A 14775-nucleotide genomic window follows, 5' to 3' on the forward strand; every position below is an offset into this window, starting at 1 on the left:
GACGTTTGGGCAATGTCTTTTCATGTGCCCACTAACGCTGATGTCTTTTTTTCCCCATAGGAGCCGGGGTCCGGAAATGCCTGGATGCGGCACCGACCCGAAACAAAGATCAATCCAGAAGAAATCAGGTAAGTCTTTAATGGACGTTTGGGCAATGTCTTTTCATGTGCCCACTAACGCTGATGTCTTTTTTTCCCCTTAGGGGCCGGGGTCCGGAAATACCAGGATGCGGCACCGACCCGAAATGAAGTTGGAATAACCCAACAGGTAAGCTTTGTAATGCAAATTAAGGTTTCCTTGTTTTCTTTCCCCTCTCACCTTTATTCTTGTCTTTTTCTCCCTAGGCGCGGTGATGTGGCTGCGAGTCCAGATGTCGCCGTAGAACGTGGTGGTACCTTGTACAGGTGAGTGAGATGCGGTGCTGCAGCGATCGATGCGATGTGCTTTTAAATGGATGTCTTCCTTTTCAGGACCGTCGGCGAGATGTCTCCGGAATGCGGATTTAGCAGGTAAGGACTCTTCTTTACCCTTTTCTCTTCTCTTCTCTCTTTGCAGGTGTTCCAGGATGCTGGCAGGAGAGGCAGAAGACAGAATGCAGGAGCAAACACGGTGAGCGTCCAGCTGCTAGATGCAGAACAACGCGAAGCGTGAGTTGCTGCTTGGGCGTGGCTTAAATAGCCTTCAAAGTAGTTCCAGGTATGTATCCTTCCTCTCAGGTATGTATTCCTCCCCTGACCACACCAGTGTGGTTAAGTAGTTCCAAAGATAAAGTAGTCCCATTCGGGCCTCAGAAGGCCTGGATGTTGCAGCATGGTCTGCATCCGGTAAGTTAACACTAAGCACCTTTAACACAAAGTCCCCTTTTATGAGCCTGGCGCCAAAGGCGCCAGGACTGAGTCCAAAGAGCCCCTACTTGAGGCTGTTGTGACTTCCCTTGAAGACATGATGTCTGCCTCTGGGGTAGCTGGGTCTTGTCTGGCACCTTGAAGGTAGGCATCATTACAGATTTTGAGCATGAAAGATTCGGCCTAAAATTCCACACATTTATACACAGATGCAAATTATTCCAAGGAATGTATGTACAACATTTTATGTTTGCAACATTGATTTATCCTCAATACTTTTCCCTTTCTGTCCCCAAGGTGACAGTGAGTTCTATCATGTCTCAAAAGAAAGCACAAAAAAATCACTTTTAAACTGTGACTTTTTACAATTTTTCAAAGTCTTGCTGCAGATATAGGAGTATTTAAAGTTTATTCCTGAAATAGTCTTTGTGAACAAATGGCAGTTCCTTTTGTCCCTGGTTCATTTTTTTTCTTTAACTTCAACTGCTGCCAACTGTCATTTCCTTCAGAGCATGGTGGGGGTTACTCCTTTGATTGAAGTTATATTGCCCCTTCACACTTCAGGCTTCCTTCCCTGGGAGCTTAATTGTCTGGGTGCCAGCAGAGACGAATGTCTGTTCAACCCCGTAATTATCCGGGGTCTGTCAGTATCTGCTGAGAGAGAGCCCTCCTTTTGGTGCCACCCCTCCAAGCAGAAACCCTGTTTTTCAACATGCAACTCCAGCCACCATTGTTTAACCTTTAATGTCTGATCTTGGATCCAGAATTAAAGCAAGCCGGTTGCATAAAATAACCCATGTTATATCATCTCACCAGCAGCAAACCCCCTTCATATTGCCAAAGACTGGCAGGCTTTCATTCACCAGTGTACTGTTCCAACACACAGGCATTTGTTTTTCTTTAGCTTGCAAAAGCTCATTTTTACACGTGGTGCAGCTGGACTTCCTTTTTAAATTCAACTTCATCTCCAGCAGATTCACACACTGTCTGCAGCTATAGTTATTCTCTTGAAATGCTGGAGTTGGTCTGAAGCACGGATACATTGAAGCAGGCATGTCTCAGCTAGTTAGAGTCTCTCTCTGAACAGCTGAGTTTTTGATACTTTTGCAACGAAAATGAACGTGTTTCCTGTGTGAGTAAAAGTAAGGTTCCTGGTTGTTGTTTTTTTAGAGTTGGTTTGACTGGGCTTGCCAATTCAGAATCATGCCTGGTTTTGCTGAGGCACAGTGAAACACACAAGGCTTGGTAGGGTTTATTAATCACAGTGGCTTTAAGGAACAGAGGGAATTGGCGTCAAAAGCGCATTTTTTAAAGGTGAAAAAGGGTTTCTTTTCAATTGAGATTTTGGCTTTTGCAGCAAAGCAATGCTGCTTTTTCCACTTTCTTCCTTTAATTTATGTCGAACACACTGGCAATCTCCTTCAATGTGCCCCTGGTTCCATCCTGCCCGATGTATGCTTGGCAGGACGGTGCAGCTCTTTTTGTTGTTGTTGCAAAACGCAGTTTTGAACCATGGCGCTCACAGGAGCCAGCACAGCCCTTTTGTGGTTGTTTCTGCGCAATTGCAGCTTAATGATGTGGGGCTATGCCGTTGAGTGGGTCAATATATCCCACACATCCCCTCCTCCCCCCGGCTTCTCCTGGGCTTCCAAATCAAGGGGGAGTCGGGCAAGTGGGATTTCTCCATGGGACACAACCGGATCAGGCAGGTATGAGTGCTTCCTCCATCAGAGAGCGATGCGTCCTTCTCTCATGGTCTCTGGTCGGAACGTGGAACACCCCAGCTTGCTCTTGGATCTTCCTCTCGTGGTGTGGAGTGACACTCCCAGATCTCCTTTGGTTTCTCCCTTCCAGGTTGCCGGGGAGGCCCTCCTTGGTCTTTAGATAGGCGCAACAGTATGAAGGGAACAGGATCAGCAGCAGCAAACTAAGATCCACCAGTGCTCCCACGCTAAACATCACTACTATGTGGGGAATGGAACCCATCACTGGACATAACCCATGTGGTAGCTGCAGAGTTTGCAAACTTACTAAAAAGACCAAAGAAATTGATATTGGTACAAACAGACTTTGGCAACAGAAGAGCATGTCCAAATCCAACACTGACCACGTCATTTATCTGATCAGATGTCCCTGTGGTCTGCCATATGTGGGGAAGACCAATTGCAAAGTAAAAACCCAGATTGTTTAACATCGGAGCTGCCTGAGAAATAAAACTGATAAAGCACCCATGGTCATGAGGGCTTCACATGGACAGTCCTACAGGTCTTGAAGGGTGGTAACACGTCCACTCAAGAAAACAGATTGCTGAAGAGAGAGCAAGAGATGATATTTAGGATGAGAAGTGACATCAACGGACTTAATGAATCTATTGAATGGCACACAATTAAAAACTGATAGGGCTATTTAGTGTCCCTCTGCACCTCTACATTGTCCAACTATTTAGGAGTGCCCCATTCATATTATAGCATTTTTGTTTTCTCACCTACTGATTAAGAGTATCCCAGTTCCTTTTGAACCTTTCTAACATACATGCTAATGACACCAACCTTTCCCTCTTGAGCGTTTAATATATTGCTCTTTACACTCTTTATGCCATTTAACACTGGATCCATCAGCGGCCCACCCCATAACTCACTGCATTCTAAGATGGTGCCCATGTTTTAGTGCATGCAACTACAAGGAACAAAGGACTAAGCTACACCACATTGCCAGGGAAACCTGGACAGCCGGCGTCTTTAGTTACACGGACTGCGATAGTGACTCATTTAGAACGTACGAGCACTGAGATACCCAAAGGTCTCTTGGCAGATTTCAGTGAAGAGCCATCCGAGTCACTTTCACCGCGTGGATACCTACATTGAAGGTAAATACATGCCGTAATCGTGGCATCTATAATCCCTGTACCCATGCGGTTTTCGGCTGATATCAGGCACTTATGCATACTTAATAAGTTCCCCCTTTTCCCTACAGTTCCAACTCTGCCATCCACTTTCAAGCAGAACATAGCTGCTCTGCGCCGCAACGATTAATGTTTAAAGACTACTGAATTACTCAGCCACTTACAGCGTTTGTAAGGTAATATAACCTTTTCAATTTATATTCCGGGTTCCTGGATGTATGTCTGCCATAGCAATCTGCATTCTAGGAGACTAGCACCTTACCCTGATGGCCATATGCTTACTATTCTTGTAGGCTCCAGTTATTACCGGCTGCGCTGAGTCACTACGAACCGGATTACCATTTAGTTTGGAACAATCTAATGCCCACCCTCATTCACAGCTGCACCATCTAATGATGCCCACGTCCAATTGATTACATAAGGGTATCCTGTGTGGATCTGAGTATTGACCTACAATACTACACTAAGACAACCCTGATCAACAGGTGGGTGCGCTGTATAATCTGTGATTCCCCATGATATATGCAATGCTGGCAATGACTTGAGAGACAATGGTAGCACTATATGCGATGGAATAGCGACTTATGCTTTTCTTGCAGTTGGCAACAGAGGTGTATTTATATTTGTTAGGCAGAAACCTGTGCAGTTCCCTCTGGGACCACTGCAAAAGATTTAAGACTACAGGTGTTTGGCAGTAAACCCACTTGGTAGCAGTCTGTACCACACAGATTCACTTGGTAGCTGTTGCTGAGCAGTCAGACTTCCCTCAAGAAGAGTTAGCCAGTATACAGAGTATTCACAATAGGTCAAAAGAACACAGTAGAACAAGTAAACACTAACCAGAGCTTGGTGTAAAATGGATATAATTATTTATTTAAAACCACATCTAGAAAAACACACAGGCAATTCAAAAACACGGTCACTAAAAGATATACACTCCCTTAAAAGAATATTAGACAATTCTTTAGTAAAGCCCCACTTATTTCCAGACAGTGGTGGGTGCTTAACGCAGATGGCACTCTAATAATTAGTTTTAAAAGGGAGAGAAAAGCAGAGTATAAACTGAAACAGATCCCAACACTTTTTTAAGAACACAACAAGAGAGGAAGGCAAAGTCAAACTGTGAGTTTAGAGTCCAGTAGGCCGGATCCACTTTAAGAGGATCAAAATGAAATGTGTCCAAGGTCACACGGTTGCAGTGCACAAGAGTCTTTCAAAGGTTCAAAAAGAGTTGGACCAAAAGAAAGGGACCAGTTAGAGGGTCAAGGCGGCCAGCCCAGTCCAGAAGGTTAAGGGGTTATTATGACCTTGTAGCAATCTTTAGAAAGGGAGGCCTGGCGGACACGGTACCTTAAAGTGGTGAGAATACTCCAGCGGGCGCAGTTGTTCCTGGCAGCGGATGCAAGTCGGTGCTTCGCCTGGGGGAAGAGAGGATCTCGTCGGGGAGGAAGACAGGAGCCCTCCAGCCTCTCTTCCTTTGCAGCTGGGGGGAGCAGGTGCAAGTGGATCTAAGTCACCTCACCTAAGCCCCACCCACCTGGTGCCTTCCAGGTTGCTGCTCTTTTTTCCCTACTTTGCAAGCCCCGCCCACCTGGTGACTTCCAGATTGCTGCTCTTTTTCCCTACTTAAGGAGCCCTCCAGCCTCTTTTCCTTTGCAGATGGGGAGCAGGTGCAAGTGGATCTAAGTCACCTCACCTAAGCCCCACCCACCTGGTGCCTTCCAGGTTGCTGCTCTTTTTTCCCTACTTTGCAAGCCCCGCCCACCTGGTGCCTTCCAGATTGCCGCTCTTTTTCCCTACTTAAGGAGCCCTCCAGCCTCTTTTCCTTTGCAGATGGGGAGCAGGTACAAGTGGATCTAGGTCACCTGGCCTAAGCCCCGCCCACCTTCTTAGCCGTGCCTCTTCCTTCCTGCTCTTAACTTTTAGATCAAGGGTGTCTGAAGAAAAGGGCAGATGAAGAAAAGGGCAATTCCTGTTTGGACCAGGAGGACCCAGGGCCCGACCCCCTACTCAGACAGCAGGTAAGCATGCACCAACATGTGTTTACTCCCTCTGTCCCCATAGGCCATCCCCACCCCCTATGGTCCTCCCTGTGATGTTCCCTTGTGCCCCTACTCCTTCTCGCACACAGGTGTTGCCTGTTTTGTTTGATTCTTCTACCCTGCTCCCCTTTCCCCCCCCCTCCAACCTACTTCTGCAGGAGTCTGTCCTGATGCGTTCTGGCTTCACCATCACCGTCTTGTGGCCAATTCTGGATTTTACATTTATGGACTTCATACTTCATTAATTCACGGTGTGTCACCCTTTCTCTACTCTCATGCTGGATGTCCTTTGCATCTTGTACTCATGGTGGCCCTGAATCATGCTGTTCCCATCTTCATCTTGTATCCTGGCTTGCCACATTATGTGTTACCACTGACTTCTGCAATTGTATTTGCTCTCCCCTCTTGCTTCTCTTCTTTTTGGCTGCTTACTCTCTGTTCTCTCCTCCTCCCCTTACTTTCCTCTACGCACGTACTCTATCAGCATTGTCCCTGGACCTAGTATGATAGCAACCTCATCTGTCTCCTCCGGTATTGGATGAAATTACTGAGGGCAAAAAGTCTGAAGCCCAAAAGTCCGACCCCTATTTTTTCGCATATACATATATATATATATATTTATATGTGTGTGGGGGTGAAGTTAATAAAAATGTATAGGGGTAAGGTGGGGGGCTTGTAGGGGGGGTCTCCCCCACATATATATATGCAAACAAATGGGAAATAAAAAAAAATTAAAAAGGACTTTTGGGACTCAGGCTTTTGGGTTCGGTCATTTCACGTAGATCCGTCTCCTCCCCCACTCCTTACTTGTCCCCCCGGCCCCCTCCAGCACTATCTGAAATGTCATCAGGCCTAGTATGATAGTCGCTTGTTTTGTTCCTCCCCTCCCTTTCTGCACCGCTCTACCCCACCTTTTGTTTTTGACCTGCTCTACCAGAAATGTCATCAGGCCTAGTATGGTAGTCTGTCTGTCTGTTTCCATTTCCTTCCCACTCTCCCCCTCCGTTCCTTATCTATGTCTTAGCTCTTGCACTATCTGAAATGTCGTCAGGCCGACTATAATAGTTAATTTCACATCCTTACTGTTCATGGCCTGTAAGAATGTCATTGTATTTTCCATTGTTCCCTCCCTTGCCTTGAAGTGCTTTGAAACACATTGGGCCTCATTACGAGTCTGGCAGTAGCTGTGCCGGTAAAACCGCAGGCTGCCGCCAGACTCGTGGGGATTTACTGGCTCCGGACTTTCCAGAATTGCTGGGGCATTACAGCCCTGGTGGTCTGGTAATTCCGGAGCCGGCATTCTGTTACTCCCCATTCCCGTGGAGTCCTATAGGACTCCACGGGAATGGGGGCATTGGAAACACTGGCACCATGTCGTAATGGTGGTGAAAACATGGACATTTTGTAATGATACTAAGGAAAAGGGCGAAATATTATGACTTTGATAGATACTTGATGGAAGAAGCATTAAAGTCACAAGCAATTGCCGGCTGCGAATCTCCCGAGTTCGGCAAGAAGCTCCTCCAAAAGATCAGAACACTATTAGAAATATTACAATTAGCAAGAGCTGACTCTGCTCTAGCACTACAAACCGAATCCCTAGGAAATATCAAGATCACTCAGTCCGCCTCAACTGCAACAGTGTGCCCTATTCGAACGACAAGGGACTCAACAGAACAAAAACAATGCTACAGATGCAAATTCAAATTTCCACATGTTGGCCCATGCCCGGCTATTGGATACAACTGTCATAAGCGCAGAGGCAAAAACCATTTTCAGTCAGTCTGCAGGAACATCCATTTCTTTCAACCAACTAATTCAAGCAGGGACTCCTGGAGACAAGATGGCCGCAGCTCAAGGTGGGAAAGCCCAAGACCCTGCACACGACACCTGCCGCCAACAGGCATCACTTTCACAGCACATCACGTGAACCGCCTTGAGAAGATAGGTGGCGAGAAGAAAGGAGAGACAACCCCAGTGATCACAGGATCAGACATGATTCCCAAAGACGACATTCAAGACAAAAGATTCGATACCTGGACGCCTCGCCGAAGATGTGATTCACACTCATCCTCCTCCTCTTCCAGAGGAGACCGCAAAAGAGGATACATTCATGCCATCGACAACAGTGTAGCAGCAGAATACAGTCCCACTTTATTGCCCCAATTAAATGGTCAAAACAAAGAATTCCTGATAGACACGGGTGCAACCGTGAATGTAATTAATGACGAAACCTACATGTCGCTTGCCAAAAAGAAATTGCTAAAAGAAGCGGACACGCTGATCTATCCCTATGGATCGAACAAGCCCCTCGACTGTCGTGGAATGTTCATGGCAACATGCCAATATAAAGACAAGAGCCAAAATCTATGTTGTAAAAGAAGTGCCAGGGGGCAGCATACTAAGCTTCAAGTCAGCAATTCAAATGGGGCTCATTCAAATAATGTACCAAATCATGTCAGCATACACAGCCAGCCCGAAGGACATAATGCAGAAAATGTTTCCAGCTCTCTTCAAAGGCCTGGGAAAACTAAAGAATAAACAAATCAAACTATACATGAACCTGTACATTCCTCCGACGGCTCAATACTACAGAGGCATTCCCCTCAACATCCAGAGGCATTTTGAAGACGAAATTCAGTCCCTACTATGGCAGGACATCATCGAACCAGCCTCAGGCCCAACACCATGGGGATCCCTGATCGTACCCGTGCCCAAGAAGGACAACAAGGACAGTATTTGCATCGACATGAGGGCCCCAAACGTAGCCATAGAACGTGAACGTCACCTCGCCCCTAGGATGACTGATATGATGCACCTACTCCACGGGACTAAAGTGTTCTCAAAACTAGACTTAAACAAGGGCTACCATAAGCTCGAATTGCACCCATCTTCAAGGTACATCACCACATTTTCAACACATTTAGGACTATTCAGGTATAAAAGACTCCGTTTCGGCGTGTCATCTTTCAAAATGAGATCCACCAAGTAATTAAGCACATTCCAAATTGCTTAAATTACAGTGATGACATTTTAATCTCTGGCACCACCCAAGAAATTCATGATGACCCTGAGAAGAGTGTGCATGGCTCTTAAAAATGCTCAGCTCACGCTCAACACGGACAAATGCGAAATCAGCAAATCCACGTTGAAATTCTTTGGCCACATATTCTCGAGCGACGGTCTGCAACCCTACCCTGGAAAGGTACAAGCTCTAGTGGAGACCCCCACACCCACCTCTGTATCAGCAATACGCTCATGCCTGGGTATGGCAAGATACTGCAAGCGATACATACAAGACTTTGCGTCAGTAAGCACGCGCCTCCGACTACTCACGGGAAAACACCAAGACTTTCAGTGGTCAAGTGCATGTGAAGAAGCTTTTCAGGAAATCAAAAGGCGAATCGCATCAGCATCATGCATGGCCTACTATGATCCTGATCTTAACACCAAACCTACAGTAGATGCGAGCCCAGTGGGGCTCGGAAGCAATACTAGCACAATCCAACCTGGCGCATCACCAGACTCTGCGAGGCGTATTGTGGCCTACGCAAGCCGCATCCTGTCTGCCATGGAATGCACCTATTCCCAACCTGAAAAAGAAAGTCTGGCAGTCGTATGGGCGTGCGAACACTACCATCCGTTTCTCTATGGACGCCCGTTCACTATAATCACCGACCACCAGGCTCTTACCACCATTTACGGCAAACAGCCAGAATGCTGCCACGCATTGCCAGGTGGGGATTAAGGCTACAAGAGTGCTCATTCAAAATCATTCACCACCCAGGGAAGGACAACAACCCAGTGGATTTTCTATCCAGACAACCACTTCCAGCCCAGGATGAGCGGCAGTCAACCAAGGCAAACCAATATATAAACTACCTGGTAAGCAGCGCGCTCCCCAAATCCATCACAACAGCTCAATTGCTAGAAGCTACACAAAAGGACCACCTACTTCAGACAATACAAGAGTGTCTGAGATCTGACAAGTGGCACAACAGGCGGAAAGAAGGCCAAACTTTATCACCAAGGGACGAACAACACTTCCGCACCTTCAACCTCATCCGACACACACCGTCGACATCATCAGAAGGTCTATTACTAAAAGAGAACAGGATTGTCATTCCATTCAGTCTTCAGGAGCAAGTGCTAGACATCGCGGACGCAGATCATAGGGACATAGTGTCGACCAAGCGGCAGCTCAGAACCAAGGTGTGGTTCCCTTCAATGGACGAAAGAGTAGAACAACTAGGAAAGTGCCTCGCCTGTCAAGTAGTGGCCCCCACGCACATTCCCAGAGCCCATCAGAACATCCTCAATGCCTTTGCAAGTGTGGGACGAAGTAGCCATTGACATGTTTGGACCCCTAGCGAACAGCAAATATCCGCTGGTAATCGTTGATGAAATGCCGCGTTTCCCTGAAGTGCACCTCATCCACTCCACCAGCGCCCAGGCAGTCATACCAGCCCTGGACAAGAAGTTTGTGGATTATGGCATCCCATCCGTTGTAAAGTCAGACAATGGACCACCTTTCAGTGGACATGACGTTGCCATGTTTGCAGAGCACTTAGGCTTCCAACACCGCAAGATCATGCCGCTGTGGCCACAAGCGAATGGAATGGCGGAGAGATTCATGGGAAATCTAAAACGCACCCTCCAGGTATGTTCCATCACAAATGGCTCATTCATGCAGGCCATTTGCACACTGTTACGCGAATATAGAAACACACCCCATAGCTCTACAGGAGAATGTCCGTCTGCTCTGATGTTCAGACACATAATAAGAACCACGTTACCACACAACCCGCATGCCATGCTGATCCCCACCTATGTCAACATGATGAGACCAAAAGATAAAGAAAGCAAGACATGAAAGAATATGCAGACACCAGAAGACGAGCACGACCAAGCCCCATTCAGATAGAAGACCAAGTCCTGATGCGACAGAATCAAAGTGTCAAAGACGTCCCAGCCTTCAAACCAGAACCAATGACTGTAACGCACATTCACGGCTCAATGATAACAGCCGCAAGCCCTCAAGGCACAGTCACCCAAAACTCCTCCTTTTTCCGGAGCAACCTTGACCTCCTGGCAATAGGATCCCAACCTTTGGTATAAGTCTGTACTACACAGGTTGGTAGTGTGGCTGAGCAGCCAGGCTTATATCAAGAGGGGTCAATGTGAGCAGTAGTGTTCTTACACAGAGGTTCACAGTGACAAGTATTCAAAAAAACTCTGATACTCAAGGTTTCTTGATTAAACAATTATTCATTTAACAGTCAGTTGAATAAGCCTTCAGAAGGGAGCAATATAACAGTAACACACACATACATCCAAAAATACAAACTTATTTTCTCTAAATCAGCAAGTACTCATTTGTGATGGGACACAGATTTTTCCTACACCCTGAGGTGACTTGAATAACTAGGACACCGTGGACATTAATATACCACTGGTACATTTAGAGCAATACTGAGTTTGGTGTCAAAGAAAAGGATTTAAGAATAAAACAAAGAGTACACAAATATTCTGAAGCAGATAAGTAGTTTTGAACCCCCAATGCAAAGTAAATTAACCCTTTCCTGCAGGAAAGGTAAAGCACAAAGTCAGAGGTAAGAAGAGTCTTGCAGGGAGCCAGACCAGCCAATGTTAAGTTAGCAAAAGTCTAGGTGAGCTGAAGCACTTCTTGTAGGTAAGTAAAAGTCTTGCACAATGTTTTAGAAGTATTTGTAGAAAAAGTAGAATCAATGTAGGGTCACAAGCTGGGAGGCTTGTGAGGTACAAAGCTGTAAGCAACTCTCCAAGATCAACCAAGTCAAGTCTCAACTGAGAGCAAGTAAGGCTGCACCACGAGAGGTAAATCCTCTTAAACTTTACAGTACCTTTGGTTAGAAGAAAGGGTTCCAGCTGGCTTCTGTTCCTGTGCAGCTCTGCAGATCCTGTTGTTCGTGTGCCTCAGTTGTGGGGACAAGAGGGAGGACTTCTGGGGATTCCTGCACTGCAATTGGACGTTCAGCAGCAGCAAAGGGCAAACTTTAATTCAGCGGCACTTTGCAGTTTCAGCTCCTCACGTCTAAGCAAATAGCACCACCGTGGTCTCTTGGATACCACTCTGAGCTCTCCTCATATCTGGGGTCCAGCACTCTGTTGAGGTGACTCAGGCTTGATCAGTCCTGCTTCCTGGGAGTCTGGAAAATCTTCCATAAGCTTGGGTCTGACTTAAAAGTGATGCACTCAGTTTGGTGTTCCTCTCCCTAGCACTTTGGTTCCAGCAGCAACAGCAATGGAAGTACAGCCTGCTCAGAGAGGATGTCCAAATGAGTACACTTTGGAGTTGGTCCCACCAACTCAAGGAGAGAAGTCATCCTTGCAGGGCTTCTCTAGTCGAGGCGAGTTCGGACCTTCAGCACAGCCGGAGGGGTTCACCGTGCAAACCAACGGTCCAGGAGTTGCAGCAGGCATCTCTTCCAAGTTCTTCGGATTCCTTCATCCAGTGGTCGACTGCCTTAAAAGCCAAAAAGCCTCGCCTAGCTGTCAATCACACAGCAGGGTGGCTGTCCTTGCCGGACAGCCAGCCGGCCAATCACCTTTGGGTGCATTCCTGTTACCAAGGGGATTAAGCACAGGGAGCTTTGAGCACCTCCCTCACTTCCTGCCCCTACACTCTGGAGCCAGAGGCGGGCTTCACTCATGAATTCCGCCAAAGACAAAATGAACAAAGGGACCAAACCTGGTTTGGCGCGCAGAGTAAATCTCAAGAAGGACCTTTCCAGCAAGAAATGTCGAAAAAGAAGATCGGGGCCATTTTGACAAAATGGGCACCCATAGGTGCCTTGCTGCAAACGCAGCCCACCATAAAAACACACAATTGTAGTTAAAAGTAAACCACTACCACCAGCCATTAATTGTAGAAATGGTAACATAAAAATGTTACATGAGAAACTAGACAAGGGGGATACTAAGAAACCCCTCCAGCACTCACTATTGTTAGATGGGGTGTGCAGGGTCTTGAAAGTTCCAAAATGTAAGTAAAGTCAATTTCACTTCACTGCTCTTGAAAACAGTAGTTTATCCAAGAGAAGGTATTCAAACCTTTGGGAAATCGGGAATACTTCCCTCTGTCACTGCACTGAAGATGCTGTGTGACACAATGTAAAGATGATGCCTACAGAGTTTATCAGACTCCACAACCAAAAAGAAACAGAGTTTAAATCACAGGAAAATACATGAGAGGGTGGGAGAAAGGCTCTCACTCGCTCCAGGTTATAAATTAAAAGTCCTTCAGTCCAGCAAAATTGCTTGGGGTCTCTAAGGTAGAAGGCAATTAGTACATTTCTGAGACTTCTCCCTAACACTCTGTCCATGTTTCCTGGACTGGGGGACTTGAGAGGGGTCAACACATTGGAATGAATGTAGGCGTTTGTTTGAACCTGGCACTACTCTGAAAGGTTCAAACATGCAATACCATAGTCTCCCCTATATCTTTTGTCGTCCTATCGAGGTAGGTTTACCGAAAATGACCTAAAATGTGACCTTATGTGCTGATGCCAGTATTGCTTATTGCAGGGACATCCAGCATGACTTGGAGACAACAAAAAATGAGTGTGTCCTGGAATGTACATGTTGGGGCAGTGGGCGAGGGGACATCTGAGGTAGCATTTACAGGTTAAAAAATGTCTGCTTTCACAGTTATTGTGCTCCTTCTATTCCAGAATAAGTGTGTCTTCTTGAGCTTGTTTTTCACGCCCCGTCCAATCTTGGGGCACAACAACAAGCTATCACTGTAATAATCCTGCAGGCTTGCTTCCAATGGACACGCACCTTCTGACTTGCCACCAACCTCTAAACGTAATTTCTGTGTTGACGGACTGGAAGGACACACTCGATAATGTTGGAGAACAGTTATCAATCTTAATATGGGCAACATGGGGCGCAGCTTGGAATCTAAATGGTTCGGATGATGGGAGCGTGGTGTCCTTTGAGTTCCTTTAATTTAATAATATGAAACTTGCAAAATAGATCACACTTTCACAGAAACTGTTTTGCACTTCAAAATACAGAAAACCCCTGACATTGCTTACTCTTATCTGGACGGATCGCGTATATGTCTCTTATGTTATTTATTTAACCTGTTGTAAGTGAGCAACGAGAACCTCAAAACTGTTGTGGGGGTGGGGAGGTAAACCGGACTATCCAAGAGACCATTTAGATTTGACATGAAATACTGATAAGGTTTAGAACAGATCTTTACTTATTGACTCTTCAATGACCCCCCCACTTCTAGTTTTTCATAAGTCTATCAGACTTTAAGCTTTGTTAAGGTTCAGGTTAACCATGCACAATACATGTACTTAATCATATTCTGCCTTCATAGCGATCTCCCAAACCAATTGGGTTATCATATTTGCTTGATCAAACATGAATACATCCTAAAGCTATGGAAATCATTTCAAAGGTCCTCTAGTGATTGGTTGCAAGACCTCTTGTCACAATCCTCTAAGGAGAAGATATTTGTTGCATCTACACATTTTTCTATCGAATTTTTTCCATCAAAATAATTTTCATCGAATGCGTTATTTTTTCTTTTGTTGGGGCGGCACCTCCATGCCACCATTTTGAACCCTTAAAAACACACCCCAAACAAAATTAACCCTTTACCCCACAAAAATATGCATTCGATGAACATATTTTCCTTGGAAAAAATGTGATGGAAAAGGTTTTGATGGAACATCTTTCGATGGAAAGACTGCATACCACTGAAAACATGTGCATGGCAAATACGGCGAGATGGGGTCTGCTTTTCACAGATGTATACACTTGGCTGTGGACTCCATTCCCCTAGTATGGCTTCTTTTTATGTCCAGGTTTTCTGTGTTTTTGTCATTCTTTTTGTATAACGTTGCAGGTAAATTACATGTGTTTGATGCATAAACAGCCTCTTATCAGTTACTGGTTGTAATGTTAAAGAGTTAGAGATGGCAACGTC

This window comes from Ambystoma mexicanum, chromosome 8 (assembly GCF_040938575.1).
Source record: "Ambystoma mexicanum isolate Mex_15411 chromosome 8, UKY_AmexF1_1, whole genome shotgun sequence".
Classification (NCBI taxonomy): Eukaryota; Metazoa; Chordata; class Amphibia; order Caudata; family Ambystomatidae; genus Ambystoma; species Ambystoma mexicanum.